Raw genomic sequence first — 24,150 nt, 5'->3', positions numbered from 1 at the left:
CTGGAAGGTCAGTTTTTATTGTTTTCTTTTCAAGATCTATGCCACACAATATTTTAATTCTATGCTCTTTGTCTTCAATATATTTTATATGTTCATATAGATCATGTAATCATGTTTAATTTGAGGGGATACACAACTCTGCACATGTTTAGTTTCTGTCTCTCGTATTTTTATTATTTTTTCTTTATTTTCTGAATCTGTAAAAAATTTGTAAAAATTATATTCATATTCTACACGAAATTCCATTAATTTTAGGCTCAAGAATCACTAAAAAAGCTTTAATATTTTATAAGTTATGGCTATTTGAAGTTAGGGTTCCTGTAAAATCTGATTTGCAGGATATCCGAATTGTGGAGCCCATATCTCCCTTGTTCCTTAATATTTTTGTGCAAATCTAGTGTCTAAAATTAACTTCAGAATCTTATGAATCTTTTCCAATTGGTTTTGCATTCATATCTTTTGTGGTTAATGAGTTATGAATTTTACAAAAAAATAGTACGATTCTGTCACTTAGAAAAGTTACGATTTATGTAGACCATTCGGCTAGGGTTTTGTTTGATTTATAAATTTTATGATCTTTTATGATATGTAGGCTGTCTTCTGTAATTTTGTTATGATTTTTAGGCATTTATAACTATTTTTAAAAAATCGGATTTCTTGCTACCGTTAATCTGCCATAATTTAGAAATTGTATATTTATGCATATTCTTGTATTTTCTTAGGTTTTAATTGATATTTGATCTATTTTTCTGTGTTCTTTTAATTAAAGAAGTGTTATGAAGTGTTTGGATCATGTTAGAAGACTTAGACTATTAGGTAGTTGTAACTAATTAGGAGTCTTAACCCTTTAGGAGACTAGAGTTATAATCCAATGTAAATTGTTATTAATATTTTCTTTATTTCTTTTATTTTCTTTAGTTTCTTTATTTTTTTATTACAAACAAAATTGGTAAGTAGCCCTAAGGTAAGTACAAAATAGTTCATTTGCGTTGAGCTTATATGGAGCTAAGCGGAGTAAGCTGTGGATATAATTGCCATACTAGAAGAGAAGACCCTTTTTTAAGGGTAGCTTGCCAATAATAATTGCATTTACCAACAGGTAAGTAGCTCTAAACTTCTCGAATAACCATTAGCATGAAATTGTAGTAATAATAGAACTTTTATTTGGTAAATTAAAATTAACTTTGTTTTTAATTTAACTGACTTTTGCATGTAATTAATTTAAATAAATATTTTGTAAATTAAAATTAATCTTGTTTGTAAATTAAACTAACATTGGCATGTAAATAAATTTAATTTAATACTTGGTAATTGAAAAATAAATTTGCATGTTAGAAATCTTTATTAGGTTGTAATTGTTTGGGCCTTATGTGATATTAGAATAAATTATACATGTACATAATTAACTTAGTTCAATTATCCTTAGGGTAACTTGGTGAAAATTAATTAATTAAGTTAAATAGAAACATAGGGTTATTTGAAATTGAATTTGTTTGTAAATTAAATTCCCAATAATAAATTAATTTTAGTCATCTGGTAAATATCATTTAAATAATTAGCAACCCCATAGATAGGAATTACTTGTGCATGAAAATTGTGTGTAAACAATAACCCTTTTTGTGAATTACTTGCGTGTGTAGGATTAGAATTGCATTTTTTAGGATAAAGTTTAATAAAGGAATAATAAACAAGACTTTTAGAAACATTAGTAGAGGACTGGCACTCGAATTAACGAGGTTAGACCAGGCGTAAGGGGTGCCTAACACCTTCCCCTTACGTACCCACTATCCCGAACCTAGACATTGGGCTATGGTAATGACGGTTGTGGAAACTCTGCAAGGAGTAAGTTGCCATCCATGACCCTCGGAAGAAACACTGAATATGTCCCGGTTATTACCCGGGTGGCGACTCATGTCTATCTATGCCTTCGTGGCATAAATCCTTAGTACCGTGGTAGTGTTATGGGAAGACGGTACTTACCAGTGGTTTGATTCTATTAGGATTGTATGAAGTGCATGTCTAGGAAATGCTGTCTAAGGAGGTGGTACTTAAGTGAGACCATTGTGACTCCACCATCTTTCCTGGGCATTACCTGGTGCATTTTATATAATTCTAATAGATGATATTTCGCCTCACGCACTCCGCCCCTCCTACACCCATGATATAATTACTTTAATTATACCATTTCCAACTTAATCATTTGTTTGAAAGATTTTGTGGTCGACTTAATTACTATTATGGTCTCATTTTGCACATTATCCAATTGGCATGCATATATCATATACTTGCAGATATTTATACATATCTCATGCATACATGGATAAAAAAAAATAATATGGTATGATCATGGACTTTCTAAGGGATTCAATTATAAGCCACCAAGAATTGAATCAGGGCATTCCTAAGTGTATTTTATTCATTCATTTTACAAGAGTTGCTGAAGGAGTACATAATCAACCCTTGATCTTGATTTCCTCCCACTGGTCCCACAAATGCTCTTGACCTCCTTGTTCTTTTTGCAATCCAATTACATTGTAATCCTTAGCATACTAAGGTGAGTTTACAAGAATATGGACTTTAAAGTCCTCAAATAAATGAAATTACAACATAAATTATTACAACATTTATAATATATGTCACTAAAATAAAATTAATTATTTTACATCCCAAAGAAAAATAAGAGAAATAAATCCAATCACATTGGTTTTTTATTATCACACCCTACCCCTCAGTAAGATGTAACATGATCTCGTAGTACATCTAATGAATTACCGTACTTCGCCTACCGGTAACCCATTAAATATAATACAAGGGATTTTAAAATAATTTTCTTACTTTTCGAAGGTGGCGAGCACTTTTGGTAAGAATTAAAAACTTTTACTTGAAGTTTAAAGACTAGTTAAAATTTTTATACATTTTTATTTTTACGCAAATTTTGGAAAATTTTCGGCAGAGTATCATCTATATTTGGAAAAAAACAGTTCTTCAAACACCTGTGAAAAATACTTCCAAATAATTCATTTCATTTCTCAACCCTAACCGCCAATATATCCTCAAATCAATACAATTCAACCAAATTTCAATTCAAATTTCTCAACTTAAAAATTGTTCAAAACAATTTGATAATTCATAAACATTGCATTAAATTAAATTTACATACACAAATCTTAATTTACAAAAGAAAAATAAAAAATAATATTATTACAACTTTAATGTACAACTGCTCAATTTTACATTAACACATACGACACTAAACTATTTACATCAAAATAAACTACAAGGGTATAACTAAATACCCGTATAAAAGTCTCTGTGTAGTCCCAACAATCAGTTGCTCACTCTACTGCTTTTTCCTTGTCTCTATCTGTGACAGCAAAGAAAGCTATCGCTGAGTATAAAAATACTCAGTGGTGCACAATAAAATGAAAAATGCAAAATATAAAACATTTGTTATCAATTCTCAGTTCAAATATTTCATAATCACATTTCACAATTTTTCAAATCACTTTTATAACAAATCACAATTTAAATATTTCACAATTTTCAAAGCTTAATATAACACAATTTGATCAAATAATTTAATAAACACAGTGTTGCTAATCAATAACACAACTTAGGCCATGACACAAAATTTCCAAACATGCCGTGTTGTACACCACGACAAGGCAAACTCACCCCACTAATCGAAATCAATGAGAGAGGTGGCTAGCTAGCTAATGAGTACTCATCCAAACTCACCTCAGACTGGCAAGCCAGAGAGGGAGGAAAGTGATCAAATATCAAACTCAACCCCACAAGTGGAGAAGAAACATAGTAAGGGACTGCCATGCCAAGTGTGAATAAAAAATAATTTCAAAATCATATTATTCAGCATTTCATGCAAAACACAAATCAATTTCCAATTCAAATTTCCATTCATAAAATGGCAACACAACATTTCTCGAAACTCATAATTAGTACAACTAATTCACAATGCGTAGCTAAATAAGTTTTCAATTAGAAAGCGATAAATTAAAGTTTATTGTGCACAAACCTGATGTGAGTCGCCTCTAAGCCTTGACTCAGTTTGTCCTATCCTTTTCCAGGTCTTTTTCAGCTGAAACACGCAATTTATAGTGTTTTAGTATCTGATTTTACAAGAAATCCAATAATTGATTCATATATACTTAATTCTAGTCCCAATATACTTAAACTAATGTTCTTCGAAATTTTCATTTCGGAGTTACTATTTACGATTCTATTCAAGTCAATTTATTGACTTTCTCATGCTTAATAGGTATAGGGATTTCAATTTCACCCACAAATCACATTTTGGTTATCAATTTTGTTGGTTTTAGTTGCTCCTTAGATTTTTAGATTTCCTAGGCACAATTTCAAATTTTATAGATTTGGTGCCTTGTTTTGGACTGTTCCATTGGTCAAGTTGCTATTGAAATTTGGCTAAGTTTTCTTCATAGAAGTTGTTCCTTATTGTCTTAACTTTATTTCCCTTTTTGAATCACTCCATTTGGAGTTTTGTAGCCCTAGTTATGGCCATTTGAACATGGCTAGCCGGATTTGGTATTACCCAAAATTCTGGGCATTTACTGGATAATGATAGTTTTTATACATTGACTGCAGGTGGTTTTTCAAACAGGTTATGGTCAAAATTTGGGTTTGTTTTCTTCATGAAAGTTGTAGGTCTATATCTTAGCTTTCTTTCGGTATAAAATTCAGGTCATTTGGACCCTCCTAGACCAAGTTATGGCCATTTAGGTAACTACTGTTCATTTAGTCATTTTTGTACAGGGCAGTGTGCCCAATTTTAGATTTGGTCTAATTGTTCACTAAGTTATGGTCACTTTCTAGGCATGATTCCCGAATGAAAAATGTACCATTTTGTGTCTAGTTTCATTCCCAATTGGCCTCACGCCAATTGGGTTGATAAATTTTTAGTTTTGGTCCCTGAAAGGGACCTAGGTCGAGCTACCTGCAGATTGACCCTCACCAATCTGAATTGGAACTTGGTTCCAATAATTCATACACACCACAAATGGTCACAATTGACCATTTCTCAACTCAAATAAGGTCAACTACATCAATTGACCAATTCTCAACTTTTTCTCCAATTTTTCACAAGCTCCAAACCCTAGTTACATACATTTCAACTCTAATACAATTTCAAAGTGTACATTCATGATCTATACACCTAATTCACTTCAAATAACCATTCAAGCACCTCAAACTCATTCATTTCAAACCCTAACCCTAGCTGGCCAAAATTTCTAATTGGTCCCCCAATAATTATTTTTGTTTGATTTTAAGTTAAGTGTCGCAAGGTAATTTCCGGTCGCCTGGACGAACACTCACCAAAGTAGGTAAGAGTGAGGAGTCGCCACTTTAACTTTAAGGGAAATTAAAGGAAACCATTTGCGAAAATAAATTAAAAGAAACCACTTCGAATACAGAGATTCTAGGTTTGAGGTCCATATACGAGTGGGGAAGGTGTTAGGCACCCCGCCTCGTCCCTCAATGAAGGTAAACAGATTTAATATTATGCTCTTTTGTAAAAAAAGGGTAATTAGGGGGATTGGGATAGTGATAATGTTAATCCTTTGTGCAAAATAAAGAAATATTTGATATTTCACTTATTTTGGATTGTCCCAAGAACACAAATTCATGAGATGACCCTTTAGTGATTAGGTGTCGAGTAAAATTATTTAATGTATTGGAGCTGCTTTGTTTTAATTTGGATTTTGTTAAGAGAACTCGGATAAGAAGTTTTCCACCGATCTCTAGGTATGTTTTTAGAATTTTAAGCGGAAGATTTCGGATAAGAACTCTCCTCCGATCTCCCTGTTTTAATTTAGTCGAGAATCAGGTAAGAACTCTCCCCCGACCTCTTAAAGTATGTGATTTGAGGTTTTAATGAAGGATCTCGGATAAGAACTCTCCTCCGATCTCCGTGTTTTTATTTGAATGAGGATCGGGTAAGAACTCTCCCCCGACCTCTTAAAATATGTGGTTTGAGGTTTTTAATGAAGGATCTCGGATAAGAACTCTCTTCCGATCTCCTTGTTTTTATTTGAATGAGGATCGGGTAAGAACTCTCCCCCGACCTCTTAAAAGATGTGGTTTGAGGTTTTTAATGAAGGATCTCGGATAAGAACTCTCCTTCGATCTCCGTGTTTTTGTTTGAATGAGGATCGGGTAAGAGTCCCCCCCCCCCCCCCCCACGATCTCTTAAAATATTTATTATGATCGAATATCATGAGAACCTTAGATTAAGGGTTCTGGCGCCTGAAGACGTCAGGAACCCGAGCGAGACTTCTCTTAACCCATTGATACCTTATAACTAGGGAGGGGATACCAGGCTGAGTTTTTGCTGATCCCCTTTGTGATCGCCTTACCAGTACTTTTTGGCAGGCAACGTCCGATCTCTTTCGTTTACTAGTCTGGGATCCGATCTTATATCGATCCCCACTATACCAAGTTATCTCCTGAGCTCGTTTAGTGGTTCGACTTCATAACTTTTTCCTCCAATTTATTATTCAAACTTTTATTATTTTTATTTGTTTAAAGAAACTCTCGTGTTAAGATACAGCTACCAACGTTTTATTAGACTACCTACACACTACCCATAACTAGAACACCTATATTTGGAGGTAATAAAAGCTAAGAACAAACAAATAACATGAACTGATGAATAAAAGGTAAACTCAAGAGAATAACTATCTACGTGGGGCTCTTTAGCATAACTGAACTTAATGAAAATTATGAGCATGAGAACAAAAAAAAAAAATACGAGCATTTGATAAAGCAACGGTCTAGACACTTTCTTGTGGGGGATTAAGTCTATTGAACTAACTATGGAGCCACAAATATTGTAGAGCTGCGAGCTAATAGTCTGGGGACTAATGCTTACTATGAAATAACAAGTACCAAGTTAGAATGCAGTTGAGTCGAAGTGACAGTGACCGGGTTGGAGTGAGATTAAGATTGGAGAATAAAATGTTGATGATGAAGATGAAACTGAACTGAGAAATGGTATCGCAGAGTAGTGAACAAACTGAAAATGAAGAGTTTCAGGATCCAACACTCCTTCAATGGAGATACTTAAGAAAACTGGTTTCTGAAGTTTCTCTATTTCGAAAGCTTGAAATAGCAAAGTAGCAAGACTAAATCAAATTTCAGAGCTTTTCCACTATAATTACCACCTTTTTCGTCTGTCCTCCTCAACAGTATTGCATGCAGGTATTTATAGGGAACGGGTGCTCCTAATGAAGGGTCAGGATCTCTTTTGGGGAGATAGAAGGTTTGGATTTAAAAGAACATGATCTGATGCCTGAGAATTGAAGAGAATCAGAATGGACGGTTGAGATCCTATTCAGAATATTTGTCCTTTCTTTTTTCCAGTCCAACGGCTTAGGATTTTCCTGTCAAGATGGATCCGAAGGTCGGGAACAAAAGGCACCGGTTCTGTCGTCTACTTTTTGATCCAAAGGCTCTGGTTTTGTCCTTACCAGTAAGATCAACGGTGGAGATTCAGAAGCACAGGACTGTCATAACCGTCCTGGCATCTGTCAGCATTGTGGGCAATTCTGCAAATGAAGTGTGCGGTGAAGATTTGATCTTGCCTGCAACGCTTTAACTACCTCAGCTCTGATTATGAAGAGGGTTATTGGAAATTGTCTCATCTTCTCCTTGCTTTTCGATCTCCCATTCCTTCCGATCTCTCTATTATGACCCTTTTCCGATCTCTCATACGGGGCCCCTCTCTCGATATCTCCCATTCTAAAACCTCTCCTTCTATCCGATCTGCCTCAGTCAAAGCATTTAATCCTTCGGTTACCAATGCATCCGCTTCGATTTCCGCTAGTAATAAATGCTCAGACCCCCTATATATATGCCTCAGCTGGGAATTTCTCCCACATTCCATTTCTCCTCCTTCCATTTCTCTCCTCTTCTGTTCTAGTTTCTCCGGTAACATTCTGGCCATGGTGACCACTTTTGATCTTTTTCTGACTATTCTCTTAGCTCCCCGACTGAAAATTTACGACCCCGGTGATCGAAAAATCACGATAACCACATCTGATGATAGTGAGAGAACCGGACTAATTTACCGATCAGGATCGAAAATATCGATCGTACCGATCTCGGGTCGATCTACCGATATAATCGGTGAACCGATTTTGGGCGAGAAGACTGCTAATTTTCCTCTTAACATCGGTGACTGCCTTTTGAAGTTCATTTGGCTCCTCACCACATCGGCGCCCCGATCATGCTCGGGCCTGGTTGATGACATCGACGATGACTCCTCTTATTATCATGAGAGTCATAGTCACTCCATCTGAGCTGTACATCTATCCGATGCCTATGGTTGGCTTTCTGATCAAACACATCTTTTGATTCAGCCATGAGACTAGGCTTTGACATAGGTCCCTGCTAGGTAGGATGTACTGCCGATCTTTAGAGATCGCCCAAATGATGTAATCTGACCTTTAAAGGTTCTTAATGATGTAATCCGATCTCTTGAGATCGTCCAAATGATATAATCTGACCTTTTGGAAATGAAATGAAATTTTATTTGACAGTTGTCATTTAATTATTGCATTGGTTATTTTCTGATCTCTAATGTGCATATCCAATCTGGTTCCTAACTGAATCACCCTTAGCCAATCTGTAACTCTAAACATCCGCCTTAATCCGACGATCTTAGCCAGCCGATCTCCTCTTATTTTATTTATGGTGTTTCTGGAATCTTCCTGCGACGTGTCAGAAAAGCAGGCAGATTTTGCTAACCGATGCGTCGCTTGGGACACTGTGAACATTGAATGCTCAGACGGGTATAAATAGGGGAAGGGTTAGTCAGTTGCTCCCTTATGTTATTTTCAGCACTTCGCGAGCGATTCCAAAATTCTCTCATTTCTTCAAGTTCTTCCGGCACCGATCACACTCCGGTAAGGACTTTAATCCTTCGTTTACTTAAGCCTTTTTATTTCTTTAAAAATGAGCGGCGCCGAGGGTTTGAGAGCAGCGAGCCCCCCTTCCGTCCATGTCTCGTGGTCATCGGATGAAGTTGAAGTGGTCAGACCAGGTGGGTGATCTGAGCCTCCTACGACTTCCGCTTTAGTTCGTGGTCGAGCAGCTCAATCAAGGCAGACATCTTCCTCGGGTAGAGAAAATCTCTCGGTGGACGCGTTACCGTCGGTCCTCCAGGAAATCGATCTGCAATCCATTAGTCAAGAATACAACCTTCGAACCGACTCCTTTGAGCTTATCAGATGCCATGGCGATCTCAGAGCCGATCACTTTTTCGAGGAAAATGTTGCGATCATGGTATACGAAGAGCAATTAAAAGCTGGGCTTTGGTTTCCCCTTGATGACTTCTTCAAGGACGTCCTGAAATTTCACCATGTCTCGGTGGCCCAAGTACATCCAAACTCGTAGCTAATTCTGGTAGCTTTCAGAGGCTTATACCGGGCTAAGAATCTCGAACCTACTACGAAAGTTTTTGCCGAGCTGCATAGGCTTACTCGCCAAAAGGACGACGAGTACTGGTTCTTCCAGGTAAAACCACACTGTGAGCTTTTTACCGATCTCCCCTCTTCACTGAAGAATTGGAAAAATCGCTTCTTCATGCTGAGGAGCAAGATTCCCAATGGTTTCAAGGGTTTCCCCCGTAGCTGGTAATATTTGGTCTCGCCACTTCCAAAGCATATCGCCCTGAGTAGGGATGAGGGTGCCATGGTAATGGAACTTAAGGATTAGGTGGCCACTCAGAAGTTCTCTTGTTTATATGCGGTGATGGCTGAGCTGGAACATTGGATGATGCGGCTGATCACCGATGAAGGATTCGAGCTCAAGCTCTCTGACCTCGGCCCTGGTACCTTCCCCATCTCTAATCTCTGAACCTCAGCGAACTCACTGACTTTCTCTTTGTGCAGGTATAGCGACCAGCGAGGCTTCCAAGGAGAGCCGTAAGTGGAAGAGGGAGATCTCCATAAAGGTGTGGGAAATGAAGATTGCCGCGGTATCACAGACACTGAGGCGAGATTCAGAAGAAGTGCCGGGAGACTCATCCCGACCTTCGGGACAACCGGTCCCGGAAGTAGAAGTAGCTCCTTCTCCCCCTCGGCAAGAAGGGCCACCGCCTCCACCAGTTCCCGCAAGTGCGGAAGGGGGACCTTCCCAACCTACTACGAGGACCCTTTCCCACGGCGCCTAGGTCCTCATTCATTCTCTGGAGAAGAACTGATCTGTTCGGGAAAATCCAAGCTTGGCCAAGGTTCTGGGTGCTACCATATGCCTTCAGGAGGATCGGAATAGGCTGACCCCGGGTAGCATTGATGATCTCCTGGCCCAGACGATGAGTTTGAGCATAGAGAGCTTGGTGAACCAACATATAATCAGGGAAAAAGCTCATCTTCTGAGGCAGGAAATTCTAAAAGCGGTCAAGGACGCATCCTCTGCCCAAGCTCAGCTTTTATCCGCCCAAGATTATATTACCGAACTCGAAGGTCGGATGAAGTCCTACGAGGATAAATTGGCCGAACAGGCTCATGAACTCGGAGAGGCTCGAGCGCTCCGAACTGCTGACATCGCTCGCCTCACTGAAGAACTCAGAGTGAAAGAAGAAGAGCTTGTGACGAGAGAAGCTGGTGCTTATGTGAACGCCCACAGCGACCTTTTGGCTGAGCTCAGGAGGCATTATCCTGAGGAAGACTTCTCTTGGATGGTGGACCTAGCTCCTCGAGACGAAGAGGAGAGCGAGGAGGAATCAGAGAGAGAGAGAGGGAGAATGAGCGAAATGTACCGAGAGATCAGGCTGGGGGAGATCCTCCAGCCAAATAACTTGTAAATGTTTACCTTGGAATGAAATGAAGCCTTTTTGATCAATTTCTTGTTGAGATCAGAAAATGTCCAAATTATATGAGTACTTAATTGTTTTGCACGCACTGGACGGTAAACTTTAAAAACAACCATTAACCAAAGTATGAGAGATCGGAAAAATATTACAGATAAGCTTGGGATCGGGCTGAGCCCCGACCAAACACCCGGTAAATCTTTAGAACATTAAAAGACTTGATTCGAATTTTAGGATCGGGATCATCAATAGACCGGACATAAACCTTTAGCTTTATTTTGAGAAATAGACCGGACATAAACCTTCTAACTTTATTTTAAGAAATAGACCGGACATAAACCTTTTAGCTTTGTTTTAAGAAACATCTAGAACACACAAGTGCGGGACCTAATTCTAGCATTAGCTAGATGATTTTCCACTACATTTGTAAAGAGAGATCGGAGACGAGACCGAATGGCATGGAGACTTGATATTGGTTTGAGAGATCAGGACTGAGGTTGAACGACATGGAGGCTTGACATCGATTTGATTTCTCTGATGAGAGATCGGTAATGAATCGAATGACATGGAGACTTGGTGTTGGTTTGACCTTCTTTGGCAAAAGATGGAGAGGTCGGAAATGAATCGACTAGATGGGGGACCGGTTTATTTTCTGATCAGGTCATCTGCAACCGAAGAATGTCGGGTGGGGATCGATTCCAAAGTTTATTGACTTCGGGGATCGGCCAAAATATGGTGTCGACAGCTGCCCCTCTTTACATAATTTCTATTGAAGGGAATGACGTTTTCCGTATAGGAATTATGTAAAGATTCAGACCCATATTTTGGGCGATTGGGTTGAGAAGCAAAATTTGGCTTGAAAGTTAGAGTTGGGAACTAAACCAACTTAGATCAAGGATCCAGAGGTTGATAACAGAAATTTAAATGCTGAAAAATTAAAATCAACTTAGATCAAGGAACCAGAGGTTGATGATAGAAATTTAAATGCTGAAAAATTAAAGTCAACTTGGATCAAGGAACCAGAGGTTGATGACAGAAACTTAAATGCTGAAAAATCAGAATCAACTTAGATCAAGGAACCAGAGGTTGATAACAGAAAATTAAATGCTGAAAAATTAAAGTCAACTTGGATCAATGAACCAGAGGTTGATAACAGAAAGTTAAATGCTGAAAAATTAAAGTCAACTTAGATCAAGGAACCAGAGGTTGATAACATGAAATTTAAATGCTGGAAATTGAAATCAACTTGGATTAAGAAACCAGAGGTTGATGACAGGAAATTTAAATGCTAAAAAATTAAAATCAACTTAGATCAAGGAACCAGAGGTTGATAACAGAAAATTAAATGCTGAAAAATTAAAATCAACTTGGATCAAGGAACTAGAGGTTGATAACAGAAACTTAAATGCTGAAAAATTAGAATCAACTTAGATCAAGAAACCAGAGATTGATAACATGAAATTTAAATGCTGGAAATTGAAAGTCAACTTGGATCAAGGAACCAGAGGTTGATAACAGAAAATTAAATGCTGAAAAATTAAAGTCAACTTGGATCAAGGGACCAAAGGTTGATAATAGAAAATTAAATGCTAAAAAATTAAAGTCAACTTGGATCAAGGAACCAGAGGTTGATAACATGAAATTTAAATGCTGGAAATTGAAATCAACTTAGATCAAGGAACCAGAGGTTGATGATAGGAAATTTAAATGCTGAAAAATTAAAGTGAACTTGGATCAAGGAACCAGAGGTTGATAACAGAAAATTAAATGCTGAAAAATTGAAGTCAACTTAATAGCAAGAAATTTAAAATGCTAGAAATTAAAATGCCTATAAAGCAAGCCTAACCTGACACAAGAAGTTCTTCCGCTAAGAAGTGTACTTAATAGGATCCCGAAGATAAACTATTAATGGAGGACGAGTTGCAAGACTTAGCCCATCACTTCCCATTTTTTGCTCACTTCCCAGGATTCTTTTTCTGTTCTTGACTTCCTTATTTTGCGAAAAGTGCCCTTGCGAACCTGACACAAGAAGTTCTTCCGCTAAGAAGTGTACTTAACAGGATCCCGAAGATAAACGATTAATGGAGAACGAGTTGCAAGACTTAACCCATCACTTCCCATTTTTTGCTCACTTCCCAAGATTCTTTTTCTGTTCTTGACTTCCTTATTTTGCGAAAAGCGCCCTTGCGGGTTTTCACTTTCCCCTCTGCCCATTCGACTAGAAGCGCCTTTTCGGGTTTTCACCCTTAGTTTATTATTATTATTTATTTATTTATTATTTATTTTTATTTTTTTTATTTTTTTTTTTGGCTATCGATCAGTCCCTGCAAATTTCTTAGCAAAGTACATGAGGTTATCAATATCCAAATCCTAATCTTATGATAAAATTTTAACAGATTATTAGCTCGCAAAAGACAACATTAGAGTGTGAGTATACGAGAGAGATAAATTAAAATGCAAATGTGTGAAGAAGATAGATTAAAGTGAAAGGATGACTTTATTATAGCTCGAGGGAAAAAGGTACAGTTTCAAAGGATAGATCTCACAGATTCCTTGTAGTTGACTTCGAAGTCCCTTAACTGCTATTATTTTAAGTACTCTATTGACGAATATTCATACCGTGTCTGTTTATTTCCTTCCTTGGTCCAGTATCCCTCCTTATTTCCCCATTTTCTAGTTCTAAAGGCGCCCTTTCGAGTTTTCACCTCCAAATTTCGTTTTCTTTTTTCTTTCTTCTTTCTTTTCTTTTTCAAGGTGCCTTTTCGAGTTTTCACCCTTCACTCATTTTACAGAAAGCGTCCTTCCGGGTTTTCGCCTTCTTTCGCACATTTTGCTAGGAGAGCCCCTTTCAGGTTTTCACCCGTACCCCCCCCCCTTTTTTTCTTTTTTTCTTTTTTTCTTTTTTTTTTTTTAGGCATAATACCTTTTGATAGTGTCGGCATTCACAAGTCTTGGAAATTCTTCGCCATCCATATGGGTCAAGATCAGGGCCCCACCAGAGAACGCCTTTTTAACCACGTAGGGTCCTTCATAAGTTGGCGACCATTTACCCTGGGCATCATTTTGATTCGGGAGCACCTTTTTCAGGACCAGATCTCCTGGTTGAAATTCGCGTAGGCGAACGCCTTTGTTGAATGCCCTAGCCATTCTCCTCTGGTATAGTTGCCCATGACATACTGCTGCTAGTCTTTTCTCATCCAGCAAATTCAATTGGTCCAACCTTGATTGGATCCATTCTGCCTCATCAATTCCTGATTCTTTGAGAATTCTCAGGGAAGGAATTTCTACTTCGATAGGTAAAACAGCTTCCATTCCATAAACCAGTGAGTATGGAGTTACCCCAGTTGATGTCCTTACGGAGGTCCGATATGCATGTAGGGCGTAGGGAAGCATATCATGCCAGTCTCTATAGGTGATTGTCATTTTTCGGATGATTCTCTTGAGATTTTTGTTAGCGGCTTCCACCGCTCCATTCATCTGGGGACGGTATGGTGAAGAATTGAGATGTCGGATCTTGTATTGGTCACATAAACTTTGGACCTTTGGACCGTTCAAATTCTTAGCGTTGTCAGTGACGATTTCGCTGGGGAGGCCGTCGGCAGATGATATTATTTCTGAGAAATTTGAGTAATGTGTTCTGCGTGATGTGGGCATATGACGTCGCTTTGACCCATTTTGAAAAATAGTCAATAGCTACCAGGATAAACCTATGCCCATTGGATGCCTTGGGGTTAATGGGACCAATCACGTTGATTCCCCACATTGCAAAAGGCCATGGCGAGACGAGGTTGAATAATTGGTGAGGCGGAACATTTATCGGATCCGCATAGATTTGGCATTTATGGCATTTCCGAAAGTACTCGATGCAATCTTTCTCCATAGTAGTCCAGAAGTATCCTCGTCTCATGATTTGCTTGGCCATCATATGTCCATTAGCATGGGTTGCACAATTCCCTTCGTGAGTCTCAAAAAGGATCCTCTTTGCTTCTTTTGCATCCACGCATCTCAACAGTTCGCCATTGGAGCTCCTTTTGTACAGAATTTCACCACTGGGGAAGTATCCCAAAGCCAGTCTCCTGATCATTCTCTTTTCGTTTCTGCTTGCCCCTGGAGGATATTCCCTGGTTTTGACGTAGACCTGGATATCATGGTACCAGGGTTTGCCATCAATTTCTTCCTCGGCTATGAAACAATAAGCTGGCTCACCCCTTGCTTTGATCTACAATAACTGAGTCGTTTGCCCCTCTTCTATTTAAGCCATGACAGCCAGGGTGGCTAAGGCATCTGCGAATTGATTCTTGTCCCGACTGAGGTGAGTGAAAGAAATTTCTTCAAATTTCTTGATCAATTCCAGTAGGTACTTCTGATATGGGATTAACTTCGGATCCTTGGTTTGCCATTCTCCCTTGACTTGATAAATGATTAAGGCCGAATCTCCATATACCTCCAACTTCCTAACTTTCATTTCGATGGCAGCCTGTAAACCCATCACACAGGCTTCGTATTCCGTGACATTATTAGTGCAGTCAAACCTTAACTTGATAGCTATCGGTAAGTGTTTTCCGTCAGGGGATACCAATACAGCTCCGATCCCATTACCAGACAAATTGACAGCTCCGTCAAAATACATTTTCCATACATCAGCTGGTTCTTCTTCCTCGCAGTCGACTTTGTTAACATGCTCATCAGGGAACTCAAAATCCAAGGCTTCATAATCTTGGATAGGGTTTTCTGCTAGAAGATCAGCGATCACACTACCTTTTACTGCTTTCCGGGTCATATAGACAATGTCATATTGAGAGAGTATGACCTACCATTTGGCTATCCTCCCAGGCACAAATGGGCTTTCGAATACATACTTGATAGGATCCATCCTGGAGATGAGCCATGTCTTATGATTCAACATGTAGTGTTTAAGCCGATTTGCTGTCCAGGCCAATGCGCAACAAGTTTTCTCTAGGAAAGTGTACCTTGACTCGCAATCATTGAATTTCTTGCTCAGGTAATAAATGGCCTTCTCCTTTCGTCCTGTATCATCATGCTGCCCCAGAACACACCCTATTGAATTCTGTTGGACTACCATGTATAGAATCAACGGCCTTCCCGCTACTAGAGGGACCAATATCGGCGGGTTTGACAGGTACTGCTTAATTTTCTCGAAAGCCTTTTGACAAATTGAATCCTATTGAGAGGTGTTGTTCTTTCTGAGTAGTCTAAAGATGGGCTCAGCTTTAGTAGTGAGGTTAGAAATAAATCTCGAAATGTAGTTCAGCTTCCCCAGGAAACTGCGCACCTCCCTTTCTGTTTTTGGGGATGGCATTTCTTGAATGGCTCGAACTTTGTCTGGATCTACTTCTATTCCCTTCTCACTCACTATGAATCCCAACAGCTTTCTAGATCTAGCTCCAAACACACATTTGGCTGGATTTAACTTCAGTTAATGGATTCAGCTTCAGTTGATATTTTCTGAGTCTTTCGAATACTTTCCTCAACACTTGTACATGACTTTCTCCCTCCCTGGATTTGATCATCATGTCATCCACGTACACCTCCACTTCTTTGTGCATCATATCGTGGAATAACGTGACCATAGCACGTTGGTAAGTAGCCCCAGCATTCTTTAACCCAAATGGCATGACCCGATAACAGAATACCCCCCACTGAGTGATGAAAGCAGTTTTTTCCTTGTCTTCTTCATCCATGGGAATTTGGTTGTAACCCGATGCCCCATCAATACACGAACATCTACCCAATCCTGCAGCATTGTCTACTAGCACGTCTATGTGCAGGAGAGGGAAATCATCCTTCAATCTTGCTTTATTGAGATCCCTGTAATCAACACACACCCTGACTCTCCCGTCCTTCTTCATTACCGAGACAACATTAGCTATCCATTGGGGGTATTTGACTACTTCCAAGAATCCATCATCATACTGTTTTTTGACTTCATCTCTAACCTTGAGCAAGGTGTCGGGATTCATTCTTCTCAACTTCTGCTTTACTGGAATTGTCCCAGGAATCAGGGGGATCTTGTACGTTACTATCTGAGGATCTAACCCGGTCATATCGTCATAGCTCCATGAAAATACGTCCAGGAATTCTTTGAGCAAACTTACCATATCTTCTAATTCCCCACTCCCCACAACCTTAAGCTCCCTCCTCATTTCTTCTGTGCCTAGATTTATGGTGTGCGTTTCGTCCCCACAAGGCACTAGGGAAGGTTCATCTCTTTCACCCCTTTCTCTTGCAAGTTTCTCTTCAGAATCACTTGAAGTAATGGCAGTTATGGGGATTTCAAAATTAACTAGAGGCATTTCTGAGTCTATTGAATTATTAGGTGTTAATTGATGAATGGTCCTGAAGAAACGAAAGTGGAATATATTATAAGAATGGATTTCAAGAGAAAAAGGAAAAGAGAATTGGATGTAAAATGTGCTATTAATTCATTAATATTTGTATCATAAAAAAAAGAAAGGGTCCATTTACAGCATTACACTTGTCACCATGGACAAAATGATCAAATGTAGATAACCAGAGGTACTTTACTCGAGATTGACTACAGGAATGTCCTCTGCTGTCTAGTTTTCTAATTCTTGCCCTTCAGCCATTGGCGAGATCAGGGCCTCATACAAGGAATCGAGATGGATGACATCAATGGATGGTTCGTCGGGAGATTCTTCAGCTTCCACTGGATTTTCAATGACCGGCTTGGTGAAGATGTCACTCTTTGGGACAACCTTCATTTTCCCGACTTTCTGGTCAAATCTCTGATCCCGAAGGAGGTTCCTCTTCCCAAATTGCCCATCCATAAGGGCATCTTCCTCAAATCCCAGGCCAAAACGGCCAACCTTCTGGATAGCCGGTATGGGTTCAACAATCCCCTGTAATGCGATGCCTAGCCCCTTGCCCATCTTATATCCGCTTTTAAGCATTACCTTCGCAACCATAGCTGTGGCCCCTTCATCCCTCAGGATAGTTTCTTGCAACTCTAGAGCCTGGAAAGAACTTTCCAAGGACTTTTCGGCTGCTTCCACATAAGGGAGTGATTGCGGCTTGGTGACCAGCATGGCTTCCTCCCCCTTTATAGTGACAATTCTGCCGTCCATAATGTATTTAATCTTCTGATGCAAGGTCAAAGGTATGGTATTTGCTGAATGGATCCAAGGCCTCCCTAGCAGCATAGTGTATGTAGGTTCAATGTCCATCACTTGGAATGTGACGTTGAAAGTGCATGCATTGATTTGAAGTGGCAAGTCAATGTCTCCTAGTACCTCCCTCCTTGTGCCATCAAAGGCTCTTACCACCATGGCACTTTGACGTATGTTTGACCGGTCGACCGGTAGCCTAGCCAAGGTGGCATTGGGCAAGACGTTAAGCGAGGATCCGTTGTCAATTAGGACCTTAGCAACTATGCAGCCTTTGCATTTTACTATCACATGTAAAGCCTTGGTATGCTTTAAGCCAGCCGGGTCTATCTCCTCTTCTGAGAAGGTGACAAAACTGGATGCCTGAATTTGTCCCACTATCTTCTCAAATTGCCCCGGTGTGATATCGGGGTTTACAAAGGCCTGGTCCAGAATCTTCTATAGGGCTTGGCGATGCACCTCTGAACTTAAGATCAATAACAGCAACGAAATCTATGCAGGCGTCTTCCTCAGTTGCTCAACAATGTCATATTCACTTTGCTTCATTATTTGAAGCAACAATTCCTCTTCCCCACTTGATCCTGCAGGTTCCCCTTTCTCAACTTTCTTGACCTCCTCTTCCGTGTTCTCTTGTGGCTCTCCCATTTTTACTTTCCCTCTCTTTTTTTCCTTCTCGTCATCTCCGTAACATCTCCCACTTCGGGTTATAAATTCTACCTCTTGCTCAAGTGGGGAGGAGTTGCTGGTAGTGACAGGTTCGGGGTTTGATTGGGGAGTAGCATTACCGGAAGGTCCGGTGTAAGTCATTCTGAAGTGCTCATAGGGAACGAAGCATGGTTTAGGAGGTGTTAAGGGTGGGGCATGGGTAAGGCTAGGAGTTGATGTACTGCTTGATGCTCCTTGAGTGAAGACTTGGAAATTGTAGTTCCAAGGCACAGCATGAGTGTTTGTGTCAAGGAGCTGAGGCGGGGTTCGGATGACTGTTACTAGTGGTGGTGGTGTTGGGGCATTGGGGGCATAGAAGGTTAATCTAGGATTGGGGGTTGAGGCATTCTGGCCGAATATGGTGATATTTACTTTGCCTTCCACTTTCGATCTTTTCTGGCATCTTAAAATTTTAAGGGACAGCAAGTTCTAGACCTCTTGCCGGAATCCCTCACAGTCTCGCAGCCCGTGGTCAGCTGCCCCTCCATGGTAGGGACATCCCATGCCCCTTTCTGTTCTTGATGCCTGGGGAAAAAGGTAGCCCTCCCTTACTACCATAACAAAGATTTTTTCAAAGTAAGGAATCAGTTGATCCATCTCCGCAGTTAACTTCTCATCCCTGGACTTTACCATGTTCACACCACCGCCTGTACCATGATTGGGCAGAGGATTTAAAGTGACATTGGGGAGAGAGCCATTCCCTTCAATCTTCAACCACCCGTTTCTGATCAGTGCCTGCACTCTTCCCCGAAGGGCCCCGCAGTTGTCAGTTGAGTGCCCGAGTGCCCCTCCATGATACTCACATTGGGCACTAGCATCATACCACCTGGGGTATGGTGGCTGAATTGGATCAAGAGGGATTGGCACTATTTGATTTATACTAACGAGGTATCGATATATTTCGCTGAGCGGGAGTGGAAGAGGTGGATCAGGGTTTCTCTGTGGTCTAGGATTATTTTGGGGCGGTCTTGATTGAATAGGTTGAGAAGGTGGTCGGGGTTGGTAAGCTGTTTGGGGTGGATACTGTGGGCGTGGGTGAGGATAATTTGAAAAAGGGGGAGGAATGTTGGCAATTGTTGGGCCATGAGGGGGAAGATATGGCCAGTAATTATTCTGAGGAAATGGGGATTGGGCTTGTCGGGTGATGGAGTGCACATCACCTTCTTTCTTCTTACCGAAGCTGGCGGTCTTCTTTGCAGGATTCTCAGTCAACTCCTGCAATCATCCTAACCTGAGGTTAGCTTCTATTCTCTCGCCAGCTTGAATGATGTCTGAGAAGCTGTTGGAGGTGTTTCCAATCATCAGATTGAAATAGGGAGCTTTTAACGTTTCAATGAACAAGGAGTAGAGTTCATTGTCAGTAACCGAAGGATACACCTCTGCTGCCTTTTCTCCCCACCTCTGGGCATACTCATTGAAACTTTCCCTATCTCTTTACACCAGATTTTGGAGGTCTCTCCTTGTGGGGGCGACGTCACAGTTGAATTTATATTATTTTAAGAAAGCGTCAGCCAAATCTCTCCAAGAGCGCAGCTTGCTCCTATCTAACTGAATGCACCATCTCAGGGCTGCCCCAGAGAGACTCTCATGGAAGAAGTGAACCAAGAGTCTATCATCTTCTGTCAGGGCGGACATCTTGGCAATGTAAGTAGCTAAGTGAATGCAAGGGTCTGAGTTCCCGGTGTATTTGTCGAAGTCCGGGACCTTGAACTTGGGTGGTACTACTACGTCTGGTACCAATCTCAGCGATGATACATCTACTGAACTGTACATATTCAGTCCCTCTATTGCCCTTAATCTTTCTTCTAAAGCAGATAACTTCTCACTGTCTCTTATTTTGCTTTCTCCTCCTACTGCATGAGATATTCCCCCAGTTGGGAAATGAGGGGCAGAATGAACCGGAGGGATCAGGATTGAAGGGTGTGGCTCGGCATTTGGGACAGCTGGGTAGTAAGGGAAGGGTAGGTCATTATTCAAGGGAGTCGGATTAACAGTGATTATCGGATCCGGAATAGGTGGTTGAAAGGTAAAAGAGGCTGAAGCTTGGTGAGAATCAACCGTTGTAGGAGGTGGGGGAGGTAGTGGCAAGTTGGGCTCTGATGCAGGCTTATTTTGGGACATCTCCCTCATTAATCTCATGAGCTCTGAGACTTGGTCTTTCAATTCGTAAACTTGTCCCTGCAGGTTCTGGACTTGCTCCTGGTCTTCCATTAACTTTTTCGTTCATGATCTTGTTAAGTACACTCGTCTTGGTTGAACTGCTTGTTTGGTCAGGCTTGCTTTGCTTGAAGCAATGTTGATTTCCTGTGCGAGGAAAAAAAGGTTCTTTAATGAATATTGAATTTTTGCTGAAATCTAAAGGTCCTGATTTGGACAAAGGATACGGTGGCATCTGAAAGCCAGGAATGGGATCTGCAGAAGAATAATTGCGTCAATTTTATCATGGCATTGCTTGATAGTCCGACGGTGAATGACTGGATCGAATGCGTGTCTATGATACTTGTCCATATGGCGCATTCAACTTTTCGCATAACCCTAACGAGGATAGCTCCTACGGGAGTCATACTATTCATTCACAATTTTGCTAAACCATGGCTCAAAGCTATTTTATTGATCAAATAGTTCATACATAGCATTCTTTACATTGGCCTAGCCTCAGGGAGACTCTTTATAACGTAATGACATCTTTTGAGATATTCGTAAAGCCTTTCTTCTTGTCTGGCGGGGTCGAACATCTTTAGGGCATATTCAGATTCTGGCAAGAGTTCTTGCTTCCCCTGTGCTATCATTCTCTCCAGCTGGTCAACATTTTCTCTTAGCTCTTGATGGAGAGTAGCTTGTCTTTCTTTTTCCTTTCTTTCCTTAGCACATTCTTTCAGAATATCATTGATAAGTTGTGCTTGCTCTTTCAACTCAAGCTTCTTCTTTTTGCTCTCTTGTTTATACTCTTCCATGAGTATTTCTTGGTACTTCATTTTCTCTTGCAATTCGTTATTCCGAACTCCTGTCTCCTTGATTTCGTTTTGGAGAAGGATCTTTTCTCTTTCCCATTGCGCTTCTTATTCCTCAAACTCTGTCTTTCCGGTCATTGCCTCCTCCCTGAGCCTTCTTACCTTTCTTTTGAGGATCCGCTGTTGGTCCTCCAATTGTCTTATTCATTCTTGTAATTGCCAGTTCTCGGTATCCGCTTTTTCTAAAGAGTTGGCCGAACAAGCAATAGCTTCTTCTGAAAGGATGTTCCGATGAGGGATGCTACCTTCGAGTTCGGTTAGATCGGCAGTTAGGTGTTTTTGATCCCTGCTGGCTCTCCATTTAAGATAATCTCCTGTGGCACTTGGACCTTTAGGTGATCTCTCCATCATAGTGATGCTCTCCCAGGATTTGCGGGCTATTTTCAATTCTTCCTCACTACCAAGCCCATGATAGAAGTGACCTTGATGGTATTCTTCAATACTGAATGCGGACTGGGTTGAGCCGAACTACCTCATTACCAATGCTGGAGTGTAACTCGTTTGCCCGGTCACTTCGATTAGAGATACTGAACAATTACCCCCTGTGCTGAACAAAATGGGTTGACCCGACGTCCACAATTTCTTCCAACAGTAGTCGTGGCTGTTTGTTCATTTTGGATGTACAGGTCCAACTGCTTCTTGAGGTAGGTCCAATACCACCCGTGCGTGTTCCCTTTGACAGTTTCTCTTGCCTTTGCTTCTTCCGGGGGAATCCCCAACATATGTGCGAACTGTTTCCAGGTCTGCCTATGCTCGAGGTGGAGGTAGATCCGATTCTGTGCCACATAAGGAATTTCTAGCAGCGCCTGATATTCTTCCATAGTGGGGGTCGTATCGACGTCGTTGAAGGAGAACACTCCATACTTGGGGTTCCAAACTGACAGCATGGTTTTTAGCGCTGGAATTTGGACTTTAACCCGTATCAAGGTCGCGATCCTTCCGTATTTTTCCTCGAACTTTGCCTTGACGTGATCGGGAAGCGACCTCCAACTATTAGATAGACCCTCGAGACTGGTCATTCTAACCTCGACCTTGCTTAGGTCCAATGGAGGTAACAGGCTAATATCTGCCTTGGTGACATCACTTTGCGAGGGCATTGAACTATGAGGAAGTCCGAACCATGGTTTAGCATTCTGTTCAGGTCTAGGAACTTCTTCTGCTGACTGACTCGAGGATGCCATGTTAAAATTGATGTTTATTCTTTTGCAGACCCTAACTCAGTGATGCCTATGGAGAAAACTTGTTAGCAGGATAAATTCAGGTAATTTTGAATTATACTGTTGGCGGAGTGATACCTACACATTTATCAAAGTAGGAAAATGTGTAAATCCTCCTAACAGTATAATCCAAAATTACCCTTAAAGGTAAAAATGTAAGAAAATACAAACAAAGTAGGGTGAAAGTAAGTATGTCCCTTTTGTCCTAAGATAGGGAAAATCCTAGTACCGGGTAAGTGTTATCTAATCGAATAGTTCTATCTTATGAGGTAGCTTGCTACAGCTCCCAGCTATTGTGATAGTTTAGCTCAAGGTCTAATTTTCTAAAAGCCACAGGTTCCCAAATTGGCCCTACTGTAAACAGTAGAGCCCCATTCTATCACCATGATACTAACGGGAGAGTTCCACGGGTATCACAGTAAATAGAACGAGTTTCAATCTAAGCAGAAGCCTTCACGGATACTAACGGGGTAAAACCCATGGGTACCGCTACATGACTCCCTCCTATTTCCTAAAAGGGTAAGAAAGCCCGGGTATAGGGCTGAAGTGTGTGGGGACATTGAGTGAGTGTTCAATGTGTGAAGGGACACCTTTACCTCTTCCCCATTGCGGGGGAGTTTTTCTTTTTTTAGACGAAGAGTGCTGTGGAAGATAAGACAATCAAGATAAGCAAAATGGTTAGCAAGAATAACAATAATTAACACATTGAGATTTTCGAATTTGGTAAATTAAGCCCATCTAACTATGATTTTAGTTTATATGAGCATAAAATTAAAACTGCTTTAGGACCTCTAGACCGGGGTTAAGGTGAAAAATCCCCAGTGGAGTCGCCAAGCTGTCGCAAGGTAATTTGCGGTCTCCTGGACGAACACTCACCGAAGTGGGTAAGAGTGAGGAGTCGCCACTTTAACTTTGAGGGAAATTAAAGGAAACCATTTGCGAAAATAAATTAAAAGAAACCACTTCGAATACAGAGATTCTAGGTTCGGGGTCTATATACGAGCGGGGAAGGTGTTAGGCACCCTGCCTCGTCCCTCAATGAAGGTAAACAAATTTAATATTATGCTCTTTTGTAAAAAAAGGGTAAATAGGGGGATTGGGACAGTAAAAATGTTAACCCTTTGTGCAAAATAAAGGAATATTTGATATTTCACTTATTTTGGATTGTCCCAAGAACACAAATTCATGAGATGACTCTTTAGTGATTAGGTGTCGAGTAAAATTAT

The sequence above is a fragment of the Hevea brasiliensis genome, chromosome 5 (assembly GCF_030052815.1).
Source record: "Hevea brasiliensis isolate MT/VB/25A 57/8 chromosome 5, ASM3005281v1, whole genome shotgun sequence".
Lineage (NCBI taxonomy): Eukaryota > Viridiplantae > Streptophyta > Magnoliopsida > Malpighiales > Euphorbiaceae > Hevea > Hevea brasiliensis.
The sequence above is the reverse complement of the archived record's forward strand: the minus strand, read 5'-3'. Positions refer to the sequence as shown.